The sequence below is a fragment of the Apis laboriosa genome, unplaced genomic scaffold (assembly GCF_014066325.1).
Source record: "Apis laboriosa isolate Shangri-la unplaced genomic scaffold, ASM1406632v1 scaffold69_cov144, whole genome shotgun sequence".
Classification (NCBI taxonomy): domain Eukaryota; kingdom Metazoa; phylum Arthropoda; class Insecta; order Hymenoptera; family Apidae; genus Apis; species Apis laboriosa.
The window spans coordinates 1371044-1393734 of NW_025224165.1; the positions used below are offsets into that span (position 1 = coordinate 1371044).

Genomic DNA, 22691 nt, shown 5'->3' on the forward strand with positions numbered 1-22691 from the left:
TATGTGAATATATCTAATGTCAGTTTTAAATTAAATTTTATTTCTATTTTAATAAGGAAAGAGGTTTGACAATGCATTGTCATGTTATGAATAAGATAATATAAATAAAAGATAGTCTACAGTTTAGATAATAAAATAATCAAATATTCAAATATTCAGATAATGAGTGATAATATTGAAATGAGTGATAATATTAGAATTTATTACTTATTATATCTATTATTTAGATATTTTTTAACAAAACAAAATTTAACGAAAGATATTGTTCAATATGCGAATTTTTATCAAATAATGATCCATAACATAAATCATCAAATCACATATGAGAATATTTCATTCATGTACATGAATTAATTTTAGATTTAAATTCGATTGAAAATTTATGGGATAAATCACAATATAATAATTATCCATAAAAATAATAATGGAATTAAAATAATATTTTACAAAAGAATAGATGCAGATTATATAAAACTATATAAAAAAAATTATTTTTATACAATATATAATATACTCAAGTTACATTTAAAAGAAGTTGCTAGATAAAAAAAATGAATTTGTAAAGAATTTTTATAATATAAAAATTTACTTCTTTTCTTGCTTTTTTTTTTAAATATTTAAATTTAATTTATACTTAATCAAAAATTTTATATTTTCTGACATCTGTATCTATACTATATTTTAATATACATTTGCCTCGGAAAGTTGACAGCGTTGAAATTAACGATCGACATATAAATATGAGTAAATAAATATGATTTGTGATAAATAACGATGATAGATATTTTAGTAATATATGTATATTTTTATTTATTTATATCATATAAATATAAAAAATATATAGTTTGAATTCTTATTAATGAATAAACAAAAACAAATGAAAAATGCATATTTTATTCGTTGTGACATCAGAAAGTAAATTAATACTTCAAAATCGATATTAAATATTACATATTTTAATCAAACTTGGTATCCTAGCTTGTATTACAGTTAAGATGAAACGATATATTACAGATTAATTTATTAATAATATTTATCACTTATTTTTAATATATTTAGATTTTAACGCGTCTATAAAAATATTTTTATTTTTTCTATCTCTTTTTAGTAAATTTCTTTTTAAATGATTTCACAAATGTTTCATTGGATTTAGATCAGAATTCTATGCAAATTATTGTTAACTATTAAATATATTTTTTTTCTCCAAAAAATATCATAATTTCATCTGTTTCTATTATTTTAATTATTCTATTGAAAAATAAAATTAATTTCAAGTTTTATTTTGAAAAATAAAATAAATAAATTTTCTTTCATTAATGAATAAATTTTTTCATTACTATCATTAATTGCTATCAATTTTATAATAATCAATAAATTGCATAATTATCGATCATTCAGAAATATTTCTAGATCATGATTGAGATCATATTGCCATAGTTACTATTATTTTTACATTTTTTTTTCAATCGTAAAACATTCAATCATTTGGAAATATTTCAGTGCGCGAAGATTGGATAATTTAAAAATTATTAATCATTATTTTATTTGCATATAAAATATATTCTTGTTTCAATTATACAGATTTTTTTTATATAAATTTTTTTGTGGATATTATTTTTGTTTTAAACTTTGATATTTTTATTTATTATTTTTCAATTTAAATCGCCTTTTATTTCTATTTTATGAAGTTCTTAGAGTTTGTAGAGCCAATTATTTAGCAAATAATAACAACTTATTTACTAACACAAAGATAATGTCCATTTAAATAATTGAAAAATAATGTAATATACAATGAATAATATTGTATAAAGTTGTATAAAATTCGAATGTCCGCATTAAGATCATACAAAGTTTAAATTTCGGATTGAGAATCCGTGATGTTCGATATTCTGAGTTCTATTTGTTTTTAAGTGCTTTGTGAAAAACTATGAAAAATTGTGTATTTGTTTGTCATTTTATACCTTTTGCTATATCCAACTAGATTCTTCTTTCGCTAGAGAAAGTCCATTTTCAACGAAAGAGTTTGAATTTAGAAGTGTATCCATTTTCTTCCTTCTATATTCAGTTATCCGCATCTTATCAAGAAAAATGTTAACAATTTGGATGTACCCACTTGGATATCACCCTCATTTTCATGTTTTATTGTCCAGTCTATAAATATTTTAAATTCTTAATCTTAAGAGTAATATTATATCTATTGCTATTGAGCAGAGACATCAAGGATTTCTTGACAATTAAGTAAAGATATTAAAAATAAAAAATTAAAAAATATCAAATGGACTCTTAAAAAATAATAAAGATTTTCTATTGTATTGTAAGCTTAAAAATACAAAAATGGTCCGTATATATTGATTTTCTTTGTTTTAATTTTCTTCTCTGTTGATCTTATTTTTTTCATCTCTATTTCATTATATATATTTCATCTTTTTAGACATTCTTTTTTTAGTAAGATATCAAGACAATATAAATTTCATCTTGCCCTATTATTTTAATTATTTTTCATTTTTCCTGTTTTCTCACTGAATTTTTCATTATCTTTCATACATTTTTATTTCCTCACTTTCTCTGATCCTCTCTTTATCATTCTCTCGTAATCCATTTAATCTATCTTTCTCACAAATTTTATTCTTCTCTTCCTTTCTTCCTCTATTCATTTTTCTGATTTCTAATTTTCATATACACATGGCCGCATATAAATGCAATAATATTTTCACTCTTTAACTGGGTGACATTTATTCGCAAACGCGAAGCTTTATGTTCACATGAGTATACGTGTCACATTGATTATGCGCACAGACGCAACATGGGTCACGCGCTTTTCATTTGCTTTCCACGAGTACTCGGTGGACTCATTACAAATCCATGTGCAAGAAAGCTTTTCCCGCTTATTACGTCTACTCGCTCATTTATGCCTATTGTGCGCACAAACGTACGCGGACACACACATTTTACTTCACACATGTTCCACCACATCGTTTGTATACATCTTTCATTCATGATGTACATGGAAACATTTATCCCACGCGGTCTCGTGTATCATGATACATACATACCAATATTATCTCTCTTTTTTTAAATGTTTTATTTATCTCTGCGAGTTTGAATGTAAATATTCGTTTATTTTAACATTTCTTTTTCCTTTTGTTTATTTTTCCATACTTTTACATGATTATAAGTAGCAACTATTGTAAAAAAAATTATTTATATCAAAATGATTTTATTATAATATATGAGAAATATTGTTTTTTTTTTAAAGTTTCAAATTGATAATTATAATATATACGAAGCATATTATTATAAGTTTTCTTTTATTCATATTTCTTTTATTCAAATTTTTTAAATTTGAATAAATTTTTTAAACACATTTAATAACATGTGTGATAACTTATAATTTCTATTATAGCAAACATATAATGCTTATTACATAATAAATTAGATATAAAAATGAATTGAAAATCTATCTTCATAGAAATTATATTTTATTGAATTATTCTTATCGTTTATTATCGTTTTCTTATCATATTATTAAATCGTAAATCAAATATTGCAGTATTATTCATCAATTCCATTATTCATCAGTTTCTCACGTCAATATTATTGATTTTCTTCGAAAAAAAATATAATAAAATATTCATAAAATTGATGACATGAAAAAAAGTTCTTTATTAGAACAATTTTAAAATAATTCTTTAAATTTTTACAATAATTTTTGACAATTATTTATTATTATGTATTATTTAATGTTATATACATTGCACAGTGATTCGAAATGGAAGATACGGAAAAAAAAAATTAATTTTTCGTTCAAAGTTAATGAAAGGTACATATGTTCATAATTGTTCGAAATAAACATTAATATAAAAATAAATTGTTAAAGATAATTTAGAACTTTTTGTTTGAAAGTATCTTGAAAATAGAGAAAACTGTTTTTTTTAAAATTATTCAATTTTGCTTTTTATATTATTTTATTGAAGTTTAGTCTTATTAGGATTCAAATAGGATTCAAATAAACTTCATAAAGAGCATCCTTTTAGCTATAAATATATGTAATAATTATAAAAATATATTTATCTTTTAATCTTTCTTAAAAATAGCCTTTTTGAAATGCCTATTTTTGATTTTCTTCTATTTTTTAGCTATGTTTATAAAAATCATGATTAATTATAAATAAATAAAAATAGTTCCCAAAATTGGAATCTATGATTCAAAAAAAACTAAAAAATCGTTTCTTTCATAGTAAATAATTCATATAATTATTTTATGATTTTTTCCGCGTTTTAGCCGTTTCGAATCATTATGTGTCATAGCTATTCTATAAAAATTCTATTTTAAAATAAAAAAATACAGTATTTATATAATAGTTTTAGTATTTATATAATAAATATTATAGTAGCAGTATTAGTAGCAGTATTATATTTTATTTTAGAATGTTAATATAAAACTTCAATATTCTATATGTATATATATTTGATACTCATCAAAATAAATAAAAAAAAGTAGTAAATATGAGTTCAAATATCATTATTTTCGGTGTTATATGTTATCTACAATCGAAGAAGACAAGCTTTTTGTTTATATGGTATTGTCATTTAGTTTATCATATATTATACACAATATATATATATCCATTATTTAAAGCTTTATGATAAAACAAATCACTATTAAATAATATAAATTGAAAAGTAATTATATATTATTACATATATATTATTATTTATATATATATAATATATTAATTATATATTAATATATAATAATATATTAACGAATAAGATTTATAAATGCTGCAATAATAAAATAACAATATATATACATATATTTTTCTGTTAAGTCAATTCAGCTTCAATTTAATTCAGATAATGTATATTAAAAATTATTTCGTTAATATTTCGCTAACTATTATAAAATATTTTTCCTCAGAATTAAATTAATAAAAAGAATAAATTATTTAAAAAATTCAAGATGATTTTAAAATTTTCGAAATTTTATCCACAAGCAAGTATTTTGATGTGTATTTCAAATTTAAATTTAAATTTCATTTTATTTTTATTTAATTTTTATTTATTATTATTTAAATTTCATTTTACAATTTAATATTTTGCCGTTTAATAATAATTATTTATTATTAATGATATTTAGATATTCATATTTATTAAAAAGTTTTTACTTATTTTGTTAAATAAATATATATATTTCTTCAGTTTCGATGTCAATTTGCAGAAATATTTTATATTGTTAAAATCAATACCTTGAGTAATTTTATAGAGGTTATAGTTATAATTTATATAAACTAATATTGCAAATAATTTTTTTCTTATATATGTATGTTCTTTTTTTTTTAATATACAAATTAAAAATTTCAAAATAAGATGAACATATTAATGTGTTGTCTTTTACTTGATGTAAATGGAATTTTCACATTATGATATATATATAAAAAAAAATATTTTTATAAAAATTAAAATCAGATGAAAAATTGAAATATCATTGATATCAATTGTATCACATATAGATTATTTGTATAGTTGAATTTTATATATCGTATACACCATTGCAATGAGTTTCAATGACCTTAATGATTTTTCAAAAATATAATCATGGAAAATCTATACTCTCATAGATTCAAATCGGATTTTTTTAATTACAAATTAATTATAAAGTCAAATATAATTTAAAGATAATATAAATCCAATCTAAACTTAATCTAAATTAAATACAATTTGCTGTTGATCGAAATCTGTATCATTTCGTATGTAATAAATGAATTCTAAAAGATAGGAAATAAATAAAATTAAAATTTTTAAACATTGTAAATTCAATCTAACCTAAATCTTAATTGTATTTCATTAATGAATTTTGTAGATATTTATCAATTATTATTTGAATTTGTGAAAAATATGTAAATTAAATATATGTAAAAAAAGAATTTGTCATTAACTCTAATTGAAAATTGTTTTTAAAATTGTTTTTAAATATATTACAATCATTCACAAAGAATTTATCCATCAAATGATCAAATTTCAAACATGAATATGTAGCAATACTGATATTGATATTGATAGAGACAACATGCACATACGGATACGATGTAAAAAAAATCTGATTGATAACTTTTTGTCCATATGGCATATATCAATAATATTAATGTTACCGATATTTCACTTTTTCAAGGTTATGAAATCCATTTACTATATTATTTTTTTCTATTTTTTCTTATCTATGTTTTACAAAATGATTAAAAAATATCTATTCAAATCCATGAGAAGTTGGTTGATATATTAGATTGATGCAAAATAATTTATTTTTTATATTTGAATTTATAGTGAACTTGTTAATGTGCTTTTTCTTCTTATATTTTAATGGCCTTACATAATTTTTTAAAAAATTGAATGATTTTTTCTTACTTTTTTCTTTAAAATTTAAAAAATTTTTATAAATATTATCATATTATATTATTTTTTAATTCTAGCTATATATATATATATATATATGTGATAATATATGCGTTAATATATAATCACTTTTGTCGTTGTATTACTAAATATAAATATATTTATATATATTTATAAATATTATAAATATAATATATATTCTTCTATGTTTTTATAATTTATAATAACAATGTTAAATAATAAAAATAATATTTATAAACAATGTTATTTATAATAAATAATTATATGATTATATATAAGAAAAAAATTATTCAAAGTAATGTTTTTTATAATATATTTTAAGTTTGTTAAGATCAGAAGGAAAGAAGAGTATATCCACAAGTTGATTAGAAAACTTTATATTTGAAACTTATTGATTTTTTATATTTGGCATAATTACTTGGCATAAATATTAACATTACCAAAAAAAAAAAAAAAAATTATAATAATATCTCTGACTTTTCGAAAACCTTTCAATCATCTCTTTGGATATTTTTCAAAATATCTTTTATATATGTATACATATATAACAGACAAGCATGTTTCTCAATAATATGAAATAGTTACAGTTAATTGGGACAATACAGTTTGTCAATTAATTCAGTCATTTTACCAAATCGATAATATCCTAATATAATGTTCACACGTTTCTACATTTTCATTACATATCCAGTTCTCAATATATGAATTACTCGATACAGCGTGATGTGTTAATAAGTTATTATAATAACAACTTGCTCACGCTATGAACGAATATTTGTTAAATCACTTGTTTAACTGTAATTTTATATGTAAAATCACTGATTCACTTATATTGAATTTTGATTTTGATAATTATCAGAATAGCATCCATATTACATGTAACATAAAATATAATAAATTCAGTAATAAAGTCATACAGATATTTTAATATGTTTATATATGTATAGTGAAATTAATTTTTTTATTATATACAAGATATTAATATATTCATATGAGATATTTTTAGAAGATTAAAAGACTAAAACAAATATAAAAGACACATAAAAATATTGATTAAGATTTATTTTTAAGTTACAAACAATTGAATTTTGCGTTAGATAAAACGAGACAAATAGAGTGAGATCGCTTTATATTACATTTCATCTTATTTCATTTATAATGTAAATTTAAATAACTTAATAAATAAACCTGAATTCATATTGTATATTAATTTTAATTTTGATTTTTTTTTTTAAAATCGATTCTATCTCATGAATATATTATTTATCTCATATAAGAAAGTATGTCCAAACAACATGAAATGGAAAAAATAAATATTAATAATATAAAAGAAAAATAATTTGTAGAAAGAAGATTCATTAATAATTAAATTTAAAAGAATATAAAGAATCAAAAGAATTCATGTTAAGATTTAACAATAATTTAAAAAAATTAACATTGAAGAAAATAAGTATACATGTATTAGATATATTACATTATATTTATGTGAAAATATGAAATCATGTAAACATTGTTTTTAGTTATTATCGATTAGGTAAAATAATTATTTAAATAATCGCATCGTCTGTATTAATTGTTATATTTTCCACAAAAGCAATAAAATAACCAAGCGACGAGATATCACTCATACGTTGGAGAGGAGATTGGAGAGCTTGATTGAGGTTGAATAGGATTGAAAAAGTGAAATGTGGAAAGAAGTCACACCATAATTCACAGAGAATATTCTCCTTTAATGCTCACAAATAGCATTATATGATTTTTTCAGTAAATAGAATACTTTCGACCAATATATGTTTATTTTGGAATATTTTATTATGAATATATTGAATCTAAAAAAGTCAACCAATCAAATCCGTATTCTATATAATATACTTAAATAGAGGCTTCATGCATCGAAAATATTGAAGTGAACGAAGTTGCTTGTTGAAATCGGCGTTGTAAACACTTATTTAACGTGTAAACACTCAGGTGGTTTGCCAGAGGAGCAACAAGTGCCTGTCGGTGTATACATATATCCAGTACCCAACAGCTTTTGAATTCGCATCGCACGAATACAGGCCCGCCTCGCACACACCTGTCTCCCAATGTGAACGTTCATAGGTATTTTATACGGATCCGGAATGGGGAAAATAAGGTCGACCGGGAAAGTGCTTGAAATAATAAAGATTTCTTTGGTTTCAGGATAGCCAGCGTCATTAAATGAACAATGTGAGGGTAATTGTCTGATAGCGGCACTTTTAGTTATTTTATTAAAGATATGTTATTAATGATATTTATTTAAATTGTATAATTTTTTTTTCTTCATTTCTGTTTCATGGAATAAGCAATTATTTATCGTATTAATCGTATCAATGAACACTGTCCATTTTATATTCAAAAGAGCCATATACATAAATAAATAAAATAAAATTATAATACACAATAAAATAAATAATAAGATTTTTAAAAAATATATATAAGTGAATAATAAATGGTTAAAGATATAAATTATTTGAATATAGAATGTATTTAAAAAAAATATATAAATTGAACTAAACAAAAAGTTTCCATTCACTTTCATAATAAAGTTTCGATATGTAAATTTAATAATAAGATATCGTTAGTATCAGGATTTAATATTAATAATTATACATAATTAATAAATATGGACTCGATATTCCGGATTCGATTCGGGTCAGTATCTTGAAAGATTGTAATATTGAATTTCCGGAATTGGGTCACATCGTGATCCCAAAATTTATATTATTCGAATTTTATTTTAAATAACTGAAACTGAAATTGAATCGGATTTGAATCGCAAAAATTCTTAACGATCGGAAAAAATAAAAATAAACTTTCATTTATATATATATATAAATTTATATATATATATATATATATATATATATATATATATATATATAATATAATTTATATATATATAAAGCAGGATTTCTTTTTTCAGAAAACAATATTATAATTTTTATTTTTTGAAAAAATGATATAATAAATAATAGATTGATAGAAATGCAATTACGAAATTAACTTTCCATATTTGCAACAATAACAAAAAAGTATCTTACTATTCATCTATTCATCTTACTATTCATTTTTTATCGCATAAATATTTATAAACAATTATTTTCTAATGATGGCAATATTTTTATAATCATAAGAACAAAAAATAATATCAGAAACTAATATAAGAAAGAAAAGAAAAACAATTATATTTTTTTCATTTAAATTTAAAATAAGATAATATTATTTCACGATATATCATAAAATATTATTATTTATTGTGAATTTTTAAATGATTATATTAAAAAAAATATATACAAAAATCATTCTGAAAATTAAAGTATAAAATCCGATCGAACAATTATAAAAGGCATCATACTTGTGTAAGTTAACAACTTGTACGAGATATCGATCGGATCTCATTCAACCATTGCCATATCGAAGCTCAAGTATTCGAAATTTCGGGTATCTGCACACACTTAGTAATTAAACTAATCTTGTCTTCGTTTTTTCTCTGTGATTCGTTTTCCCGTGTTCCGGATTTCATTGCAAAAACGCGAGCTCGCGTGTTGTTAAACGCGGCTAAATCACCACGAAAGGATTTTCTTCCTGGTTTTGGCAAAAAGCCGCGTTTTAAGGTTGCGAACCGGACAAGTGGACACGCAAAGACCGAGTTATACACTCGACTGTGCCAGAGAAGTACTTTTGTGACCGGAGATACGGGATTCTACTGGACAGAAGACGATTCAGAACTTCCCTTTCTACGACATTTATACGGAAAGAAAGCATCTGGAAGAGTTTTCGAACTCATGATACATAGTACGCAGTTGCATTCTATATCTCCGTTTGTAATTCTTATGATATTATCGTTTATTTTTTTATTCTGATTGTATTTTGTTGGCGAATAGTAAGGAACTGTTGAATAGGAGGAAATTGATTAAGGAGATTTATGAAGGATTTGGAGATACGAAACACGATTAAAAATTTTGCATAGATATGAAAAGATATTATATTTGAAAAGAAAATATTGCTGTATTTTTTATATTTATGCATTTAGATATTTTAGATATCAAATATTTAAATATATATTAAATATATAGATATATTTCATTAAAAAAAGTTTCGTTTTAAAAATAATTGGAAATAAAAATATTTTTTTAATTTTCATTATATAAATTTTTATTCAAGTAATTATTCCAATAAGATTTTTTTATTTTATTTTGTATTTATTATTATTTAAATAATTTTAATTTTTGAATGATTAGTAATACTTGAATGATTAATAAAATAGAATATATATAAATGACAAATTGCAAGATTTTACATATCAGAAACTCAATCTTTTCATTTTATCTTTTTTTTATATATTCTTCTTATTCTTGTATCACTGTTTTTTTTCTATTTCTGTAATGTTGCATTTATTTTATATTATGTTTTTCTAAATGGCATTGTATTAGAATCTATTAATATTAGATATTAAATATTAGATAACCAAATATTCATATAGAAAGAACTATGTAATTTTTCACTTGTTTAAAAATAGCAAAGGATTGTTGTAAAATATAAAAGCTTTTTTACATCATCTAATATTTTTCATACGGATTGCATAATAAAAATACATAATAAAAAAAAATAATAAGAAAAAAGAAAAAATTATATTGATTTATAATCCATCGATATTTATTTTCAATTGAACGAAGAAAACCGAACAGATTTTTATATTTTGCTTGAAAATAATCTCTCTTTATGATTTCTACCAAAAAAGTGAAGCTACATAGCTTATTTCCATTAAATATTTCTTTAAATCCAATATCAACAAATTTTAACACAATATTGTTTAGTAAACATAAAATATAATAATATTGAAAATGATGAAATAAATACTATATTGGAAAACAATCGATATAAAATATTAAAAGTATATACATATAAAATGTTAATGTATGGAATCTTCGATTCTTCTTACAGGATAAAACAGACATAAAAGTAAATATAAAACAAACAAAAATATTGATCGAGATTATTTATTAATTCACTGTAACTATTGTTATTTTTGTTATAAATTTACATTTGATGAAATAGGGCAAAATTGATTGAGATAGAGCAAGATAATAGTGTGACGGAAATAGATTTTCTATTTTATTTATTTTTTTCGCTTCATCTAATAAAATTAAATTGTTTACAAATAAATAAGTCACTATTTTTATTAATTTTTATATTTATTTTGTCTTATATTTTTATATTTATATTTTTATATAAATATAATTTTTATATTTATTTTGTCTTTTAAAATTAATTCTCAAAAATATTCGAATATATTATATATATACATATATTATATATATTATACACATATTACATATAATATAATATATATTATACACACATATATATATATATATATATATATATAATTATATAATATTATATATATTATATACATATATTATAACACTTTCATGTATATGTATATATATAAAAAGACATTATATCGTAATCAACTTTAGAATTAGAGATAAAAGAATTATCGTTTATATATATTGAAGAATTTCTTTCTATACGTTTACGAGAATTTAAAGTTTTTTTTCTTTGACTGCTTCTTTTGATAAAAGTTGAACTTTTAGAATATTTTCGATTGCGGCAATTTTGTACTTATGTAAAAGCTATTTGAGTTATCGCGTTTCCATTAAAAACTGAAATTGCGAAGCCTGCCGGTCGTTCTAAAAGCGGTACAGTTTCTTTTTATTCCCGGAGTTAAGAACTGGAATGAAATTCGTTTGAACGAAGTTTAAATTACCCCTTTAATCCATCTGATTCTCAACCGGAGCAACTCTACCTTCATATTAATTGACTTAATTTTTGCTCTGTTTACGAAGGTTATTTGTAGCTGATTTAAATGCTGTAAAAGTAAATCTATGTATCAATGTCCAAGCAAAACATTTAGTGAATGATTCATAATCTTATCTATGAATGTTATATTTCAAATTGCGTACTCATCGCAGTGTAAATCATTATTATATTTTTTTTAACATCTCTTTCTTTTTCCTATCGGAGAAAATGTGATCATTCGAGCGATTTACAAATACATTCGATAGAAAAAATTATATTTTTTCAAAACTTCATTTATTTGTATGTATGTTTATCAAATTTGATCAAAAAGTTTCCAAAATTTATTATTTATTTTAAAAGAATATTTATTACTATTTACTAATAATATTTATTGTATAGCCTTTTTCAATGAAAGTAATCTTTATCGGATATAACATTTGCCAGTATCAAAATTTAGGCAAGTTTTATTTGGAATAACGGAAAAAAAAAAAAAAATAACGAATGAAATTTCAAAAATTTATTTACGAATCACGAATTCGTAAACGAATAATTTTTTTCTGAATAAAATTGCTATTTATTATTAGTGGATGAATTTTGAAAGCTTCATTCATTACTCAAAATAAAATCGCGATGAATAAATTTCTGGATTAAACAACTGGATTAGCATATAAATGTCATTACAAAATTATTAATAATCAAGACATAAAGATATGTTTATATGCATTATGTATATATATATAAAAAATATGTTTGTATAACAGCTTTGCTAAAAAAGATTTTTAAAATCTTCAAAAATTTCACATAATATTTTTTTATAATTTTGGAACTATAATTAAAAATGTTACACAAATTCTCATATTGAAAATGCCTTGAAAAATTTTCTCGTATAGAAAATTAGTATAATTAGTATAATTCAATATAGTTATTAATTTTATATAATAATTGAATGTTTGAAAAATCAAAATAAAATTAAGCTAAGCCAACTATTATATTTTTTTAAACTAATTTATTCTTAGATTTTTACAATAAAATACAATAGAATATACATTATTTCTTTTTTCATATTTTAATTTTTTCTATTATTCTTAATGTGGAAATTCATATAGTATCGCTGATAATTAAGATGATCAATATTTTTTGTAATTGTGAATTTAATGAATATTGAATCTTGCAGTTATTAGAAGATCCAAGGTTGAAAAGCGATTAAAATATTAAAATATTACAATTTTTTGTTAATATAATGTTTCCTTTAAATGAAAAAAGAAAATTAAAGTTATATTAAATTAAAATATCCAAATAGAAATTATTATTATTAATGAAAATAAAAAAATAAACAATTGATTAAGTTAATTTTACTTTTTTTGTTCATTTTTGTACTTAATATGTTATTTTTTTATAATCTATTCTTTCTTTTTTTAATATATTTTATTATATATTGTATATTTATATTTTTATATTATTATTATTTAAAAAAAAATATAAATATAATTGTATATTTTATATTCTTTTTTTTTCTTTACGATAGAAATTTTATTGTAAGGATTTCCTTGCTAAGTTTATCATTGTCTATGTATCGTACGATATCACAAACAAATATTTCACATATTACTTTTTTCAGTATTTATAACTGAATTTTATTATTTTTTATTATTGAATTTTATAACTGAATTTTAATTTTAAATAAAAATATTATTTTTAAATTTTTTTTCTCAGAACAATACAATATAAATAATGTTATGCTTATATGATAGATATCAATTGTATATACAAACTCAATAGATATCTAATACTCAAAGTTTGTATATGAACATTTATATTCTATATTCATTATACAAATATGAGAATATTTGTTATTTGTTATCGAAAAGATCTTAGATTCATCGAATATAGAAAGGAATTAGCTTCTATTAAAAATTTATCAAAAAGAAGTTTTCGATTTTCCAAGCATATAATTTTAATTACGTAGTTTGTATCTTTCAGCATTTTTTTTTTTTATAAGTTTTTCGTCCGATTTCTTTTTATTTTTCATAGTAAAATATTATTATTTTAAATGAATAAACAATTTTTTCAAATTGATTCCGAAAAATGTAATAATACAATAATGGTTTATATAAAGTATGAATGCATATAAGTTTAAAAAATTGAATTTAGCATCAAATTGTTATTCTTATTTAAGAAAATATAATATTAATATATTATATTATATATACTATATAAATATAATATATTAAATAAATATAAAAAATATATTAATAAATATTGTATATATATATTATAATGTTAATTTATTACATAAATATAAAAAAAACAATCGAAGAAAATCATAAAGAATATTTATCTATATTATTTTTTCAAAAAAATCTAAAAAAAATTCTAATATTACCAATTACATTTTATATATTTTGAAATTTTTGCAAACAGTTAACGATTTAATAATATTTTCAAAAAATCTTTGTTTATTTGTATTATTACTGATATGATTCTTACAAAAAAATTATTTTGAAATAAATAAATATTTTATTTTCTTTTATTTATGTAATGTTTATATATTAAATTATGGTATCAATATTATTAGTAGAAGAAATTTAAACTGTTGTATTAATTTATTTTTAATAATTTGAAGAATATTTCATTTTATTTAATTTTTGTTATATATAATATATAATAAAAAATCCTACGAATAAAATTGTATTTCAAAAGTTATTCAAATAAAATTTAATATGAACAATGTTCAATATTTTTTTCCAATCTTCAAAATATTTCTAAAACGCATTGATATAGCCTTTATAGCTCGTTCAGCGATTTTGTTTTTATCTCCTGTATGATCGGGAAATGTCATCCTCTCATGGTTCTCTTCATGTTTAAAACAGGAAGAAGTTACACATGCTATGTACAGTGAATACGACTGAGGTATCACTATTATATTGTTTTTTGACGAACATTGTTGCGACCCTGTGACTATAAGACAAAAATGAAATTTCGCGACCATAAAGGAAATAAAAGCGAAATCACTAAACAAATCATTGAATCATGCTATCATAAAAAATTTTAGAAATTTGAAGATTGGAAAAAGATATATAAGTTATATCTCATAAATGTTAAGTTGAAAATAACTATCAATATTGATGAATAGATAAATAATTTTTTAAATAAATAAAAATTTTAAGATTAAATAGAAAAGAAATGGCATAAATGGACATATATTGATTATGATATTTAATTACCATCTCAAAAATAGTGAATATTTTTATAATAAAATTATTGTATAGTTATTTTGCAACTACATTATGATATATTCATTTATTTTAATTCTATCATTTCATATGTAATGTTTATATTAATATTATTTACTTTTATACTTTATATTCTATTGACAATTATATTTTATTACAATTACAGATTTTTAAAATAACGGCCATTTAATTTAATTGATATCTTTTATTTATAATAGATAATTATTTAATAATTGATATCTTTTAATCAATTTTCTGTATATATATTTTTCAAGTTAGAAATCGGTTAGATATGTCCCTGACATAACTTTACACTAGTATAAGTATTTATATCTGATAATTCATGTATTCTTTGAATTTATAAAATAATATTTCGAAATTCTTTTTAATATTTAACAATTATATTATATTAAGTAATTTAAATTAATTTTATTTTTATTTTTATAAAATATTAAATTTTATTTCAATTGGTTACTGATACTATTTTGAATTTTTTTTATAATTTATATAAGAATTTATATAAAATTATATAATTTATATAAAAATTATATAAATTATATAAAAATTTATATAAAATTTATATAAAAAAATATAAGATTAATATTTAAGTCTCAGTTGATTTTGTATAATCTTTATTGATTTATTATGTGTCTTTATTAATATGCTAATATTAAATTTATAGCTATAATTAGTATAAAGAATAAAATTATTAGAAATTCTTTCATTCATAATTCTGTTATTAAATTTTACAATTAATAAATTAAATTAATTCGGTGTCATTTCCTTTTTATCTGAATTTTTAATATTTTTAAATTATAAATTAATAATTGTTGAAAATTAATTTGTAACTTTTCACATTTTATAATTGAAATGATGGACACTATTTTGTAAAACATAATATATGATATTGATATTGATATATGATGTATATTATATTAATATTAATATACATAGAATATAATATATACGGAAAATTAAGAATTACACATGTATATATTGTGGATATTCATAGTTAACGATTGAAATAATAAAATTTAAATAAAATTACCGTATTATAATAGAAGTGATAGAAGATAAAAAATATTGAAAATGAAAATGTTTTTGTCTTGTCTTATTTTATTATTTATATAATATTAATATAATTTTATATTTAACCTAATTTATATTAATAATAATATCCTGAAAATTTTTTTTAAATTTAAAATAACACTGAATTAATATACACATAATAAAAATCATTTCAATTAGATATTTATTCATTTGAAATCAAGAAATTAATGAAAATTCCACATATGTATATATATCCAAGAACAATTTACTCCTTAAGCTTGGAGTATCTGAAACAGTGTCGCAAACAGATCTCCCATTGAGTGGGAACAAAGTCGGTGGCAAAAAGGAACGAATCATTTTAATCTCTGACGATAGAATCTTGAGGAAGTTTAAATTACGTTCGAAAGAGTGGCGTGTCGCTCGTCATTCTGCCCCCGCGGCCATCATTGCCTTTAACTTTTCCAGAAGGAAAGACTTGGCCTCATAGAACCGGCAGCCAATCCAGTATCTGTGGAATTTAACTTTCTTCCTGATTGACATTCGGTTATTGTCGCATTTGCATAATTCACCCCAGCAGCATCGCGGGTCAGGTTCCTTTCACATCTTCTCTGTCGACCACAGACAAGACGTGTCTCTTTCGAGCGTAAGTGAAGACGAGCATATTGAACCACATGAAAGAGGTCTTGAGAGAGTAAGAAAAAAAAAGGGAAAGACATTGTTGAAAAGAATGTAGACAAAATTCAATTTTTCAGCTTTAACAATTTCAAAAAAAAAAATTAATTTTTTATAAATTAATCTTCCAACAATGATTTGAAATCCAAATATGATAATTCTTTATAATTCTTTATAATTTATGTAGAATAATTTTATGATTAATGTGAAAAATATAATAATTATAAAGACAAATCATGAAATGATATTACTGAATTAAGTCTTATAATTGTTTGTTATGGTAAAAATGAATTTATTATTATATCATTATTTATAATAAGTATATAGATAAGTATATATTTCAATTATTATAATAAGTTACAAATATTTTTTATTTATTATATGATAGAATAACATATATAACGCAAACTTAAGAATTTTGGATAAATTATTTCTATTAAATAATTTAATTAAATTAAATATATTAGTAATAATTCAAAAAAGTTCTATTTTAGAATTTTAAAAGAAATAATCGCTTTGATAATAATAAAAATTTTTCAATAATAAAGACAATGAAAAAGTATTATTTATCTTTAGATAATTAAATAATTTAAAATTAAGAATTATATTAGAGAATAAAATTATATTATAGAATAAAATTAGAATTACAATAATTAATTAATTATAATAATTAATGTTTATATTTTTTAATTATGTTCAATTAATTTTATGTTTTATAATTAATTTATTAATACGAATTAGATTAAAACAATTTTTTTATATATTTTTATACATTATTTCCAAATATGTATAATTGAATTTTATTATAAAAAATTAATTTTTATTCAAAGAAAGTGAAATAAAAATATTTTGAATTTTAGTCTTAAAAGGCTGCTTTTCAGACCACTGTGGAACGGCCGCGTGTCAAATCGAATTTGCCTCATTTGCCATGAGCGTCACTCTCCTGGCACGAGAATCTATTAATATAATTTTTATGAATCTAATTTTAAATTCCAGCAAACGTTGTTACTTTACTGTCACGCTGTCACCGGCTCTTTATTAAGTGGTCCTTCCTCCACACCCTGTCCTCGCAGTTGGAATTTGTGCGCCTCAACGGAAACGAATAATTCGAATTATTTCTTCCCGGCAGATGTTACGTCGCGGGGGTGAAACGAGATTTCGCCGATTACTGTTCTGATACGATGAATGATATTTTTACGAGAGATGTCAATTAACTAATTTCTTCAAATGTAGTCGATTAAGGAACACTGATAATTATTCTCTTTTCGTTTACTATCAAAGTATTAAAATTATGTTTCGACGTTTTATCGTAATTTTTAATTTTAAAAAAATTATTTTATTTTACACAATATTTGGGATTATTAATGATTTCTATTCCATTTTTCTTTGTTTTTTATTTGGAAAAATTAATGTATATAAATTTTATAGTAAATCTCCTATACTTTTACTTATTTGATATTAATACGTTTATTATTTTGAAAAGTTATAAGGAAATGATCAATAGATTAACGTAGAATTTAATAATGATTTTTTAAAAATTTTGTTTTAAATGTTGTTATATAAGATTGATAAACTTAGCAATTAAAATTGATTTAAGATAAAACAAATTAATGTATCAATTATTTAAATTAAATGCTTATAATAAATTCATTCATATGTATTTTAAATATTAGCTTAATTTTAAATAAAGATTGACACATTTTACTTTGCACCTTATGATTTTAATCAAATTCTTAAAAATTTTTAAACAACTTCATATACTCACATATATAATATAATAATTTCAGATAAGATATAAAACAATTTTTGAATTTTTTACTATTCTTATTTCTACCTTTAGACACTTTATAACTTTTAAATGTATGGATTCTTTTAAAAATAAAATATTTAGAGAAAAATACTTCTGACCTTCTTTTTCCTTAAATAATTAACATTTTTTAATATTTTTATATTGATAATTTATACATAATAAATCTAGAAAAATTATTTTAAATATCCATTTTATTTTCTTGTTTTTCTTTCTTTGGATAATAATATATAAATATATTCAGCATATGTTAAAAATGTAAATAAATTGAAAATTGATTATTATGAAAATAATCCATATAATTACATTTTAATATAGAAAATTTTATATTCATATATAATATTCAAAGATAATAAAACAAAAAAATAATATAGTAGTGAGATTTTTATGTCCATAAAATAAAAATTAATTAAGAGGATATCTAAAATTTAGATATAGACATAAAGTCACAATTTTATTAAAATCAAAAAGGACACAGAATTTGAATCCTATTAATATTTCCACATTATATTTCTTCAATTCCTAAAAGTTTATTTGTAGGCAGATCCACTTATACTGATATTTTATATCTATCTATAATAATAATATTACATATTTGATAATATGTGGATATGTTATGTACATATCTACATTTAAAAATATAAACACCAAATAGCAATATAATTAAAAGATTAAAAGTTAAATATAAAGAATTTTTTCCAAATATTTTATATGATTATTATATAATATATTAATTGTGAAAATGAAATTTAGAATCAAATTATAGGAATTTTAATGATTATTAGTATCTTATTTAATTTTTTCGTTCATTTCCTTGCTTTTATTCATAAATAATACACATTTAGATATGTAACATTTAATTTCTAGGTCCCGCGTTCAAAATGACTACAAAAGAAATATCTATCAAAAATCTTATAGATTCGAATCTCACAACCATAAGAAGCACCTCAGAAGTATCTACTGTAAGCTCAAGAAACTAAAAGACCCTATTTTCCTTCGTTCGTAAGATTTTCGACGATTCTTGTTGAGCAACCGTCCGTGACGTCGAATGGCTCCACTTTCCAGAGCACCAATTACGATTACCGAAGGGTCGTCACTCGGCATTATCGGATAGTTAACCCGCTAAATGGAGGAAAGAACTTTCCTTTTCTCAAGATGATGATGATGATGATTTGAAAACCGATCATTGGAGCAAGCAAGAAGAAAGTCGTGATAAGAGATCTACTAGATAGATGGATTTGACGGTCTATATTTGTTGCTTAGAATTGTATCAAGATAACGATATAGTATACTGATGACAATTCACTATACTTTGTGTACTTTGTATAGCGTGAGCGCTGTGAGCGAGATACGTTATTATAATGTATTTTTTCACATATAGAGAAAACTAAATAAAATCAGGACATTAAGAATATACATGTAATTGAATAGTGCAATGTAATATTGAATATATGTTGTAATATATCTGCAATTTTGATATTTATTAAATGGAAACTGAAATTCGAAATTGAGTTATATTAGAAGAATTTTTTTATTAATATATTTAAATATATCTATAAATATAATTTTTTTAAATAAAAGAAAATTCAAAGAAATATTGATTTAAAATTATATAATTATGAAATTGTTAAATTAGATTATAAATTAAATAAATTAAAAAAATAAATTAAAATTTGAAATTATCTTGTTTATAATTTTTTTTTTATAATTTAAAATCAAGTTTTATTTCTCAATATTATTATTTTATTTCTCAATTTTTAGAATCTATAGGATTAATTAGTTTAGAATTTATTAATATAGAGAATTAGAAACTATATTTTAATACACAATTATCTCGAAAAGAATGTTAATGTTTCAAATTTCTTTTCAAATTTTTTTTATTAAAAAGAAATATATATATATATATATATATATTTTTTTGTGTGTTATATATATATATATATATATATATATATATATATATACCATATCATGTTCTATTAATATTTCTTAAAATATTATTTTTATAATGCAAAATAGAATCATTATCATTAAATAATATCTATTATTAATTGTTTATTATATTATTATTTTATTATCTTTTATTATTTTTTTGCTAATTGTCTAGTTTAATAATTTTCACAATTTTAACAATATTGTTCCAAATTTTTTTTAAGAGTTTTATTTTATCATCAAAACAAGAAATCAATCAGAAGAACGTGTTGTGATTGTCTTTTAACAGTAACGACGCAATATGAAGCATATATCAAACTATGTATCTCTCACATATGATTCTTTCAAAGAGGAATATCGATATTTGTTTGTCAACCGAAGATTTATTTACACCAAATAAATATCAATACTTTAAAAAAATCGAATATGCAAGAGATAGATTGATATTGGTCTCATGTTATATCATGCGGTTGTTAAAGTAAATGGAAAATTTTGCGTATTCATAATAAAATGATAAAAAGTACATATATTAGATTCTCGAATTTTCCCAATTGAAATTATTTTCGTAATAAAATAAAATTCTTTATAATAAAAAACAATTTATATTGATATAATGCCAAACTTAGAAAAAATTACTAAACTAAATATTTATAGTTATTTTTTTTTTGAATAATAAAAAAACTAATAATAATAACTAAATAATAACTATTTAATTTCACTAAAAAAAAATCATTATTTTCATATTAAAGAATTCTTACTTATTAAGTGCTTACTTATTGAAGAAATATAAAGTGTGCATTTAAAGAAAATAGTTAATAAAAACAATGATTATATGATGTTTCAAATTTTAATGATTACATGCTGTCATTATATTTTTCTAATTTAAATAAAAAAAATTTTTTAAAGCTAAACAAATCGTTTAAAGCTTTATTATTTATTAAAAAAGAAAAATAATATATAATAAAACAAAAATATATATAATAAATAATATATAATAAAATAAAAATATATTTATAACAAAAATATGAAATATAAAGATAGATAGTTTCACGATTATTGTAATATATTATATATAAGAATAGATCAGTAATATTCTTCAGAATAGATCAGTTAACTTTGTTGGAAAACTATCTAATTTTCCGTTTCAAAATCGTCCACCATTCTTGACAATATGGGGCCGAAAATAGAATTTATTACTTTGCGAATTTCATTTCTATTTTGCTTCATATCAGCTTGTACAAGCAGACTAAAGATAAATATTTCTGATCTCAGTAGTCATGAATTTGCTACTGTTAGCAACTGAATCTTGGTATTTCATATTTTTGTCATAACTTTTTAATAAAGATCTAAATGTTGTAAACTGATGTTACATAAATATTATATTTATGTAACATTATTTTCTTATTTAAACCTGTAGAATATACTAACAATGTTTTAAAACTTGGAAAACGCTGTATAGAAAAGAATTTATTTCTTCAATTTTAACTTCGAAATATGTTATCAAAATCAACATTTTGAATAATTTTTTTCTATATATAAGTATCTTTTTAACTTTAGTTTCTAAAATATTAACAAAAATTGATTCTGCATATTATAATAATTATACAATTCTAAAATTTAAGTTCTAATGACTTTGACATGTGTTATAAAAATCATTCTATTTAATGTATTTAAGAAAATTGTAATTAATTGTTCATTATTATTTATTAAAAAACATTAACAAAAAATATTTCAATAATATTTTATTTTAATATTTTA

The 22691-nt window shown here is 20.6% G+C and overlaps 1 protein-coding gene and 1 pseudogene across 1 annotated transcript in view; both read right to left on the reverse strand.

The window, feature by feature from the left end:
• Nucleotides 1–22691, reverse strand: part of LOC122719043 (forkhead box protein O) — a 334732-nt gene that overhangs the window by 42491 nt on the left and 269550 nt on the right. The gene's annotated exons all lie outside the window — the stretch shown is intronic.
• Nucleotides 16975–20318, reverse strand: LOC122719044 (annotated as a pseudogene).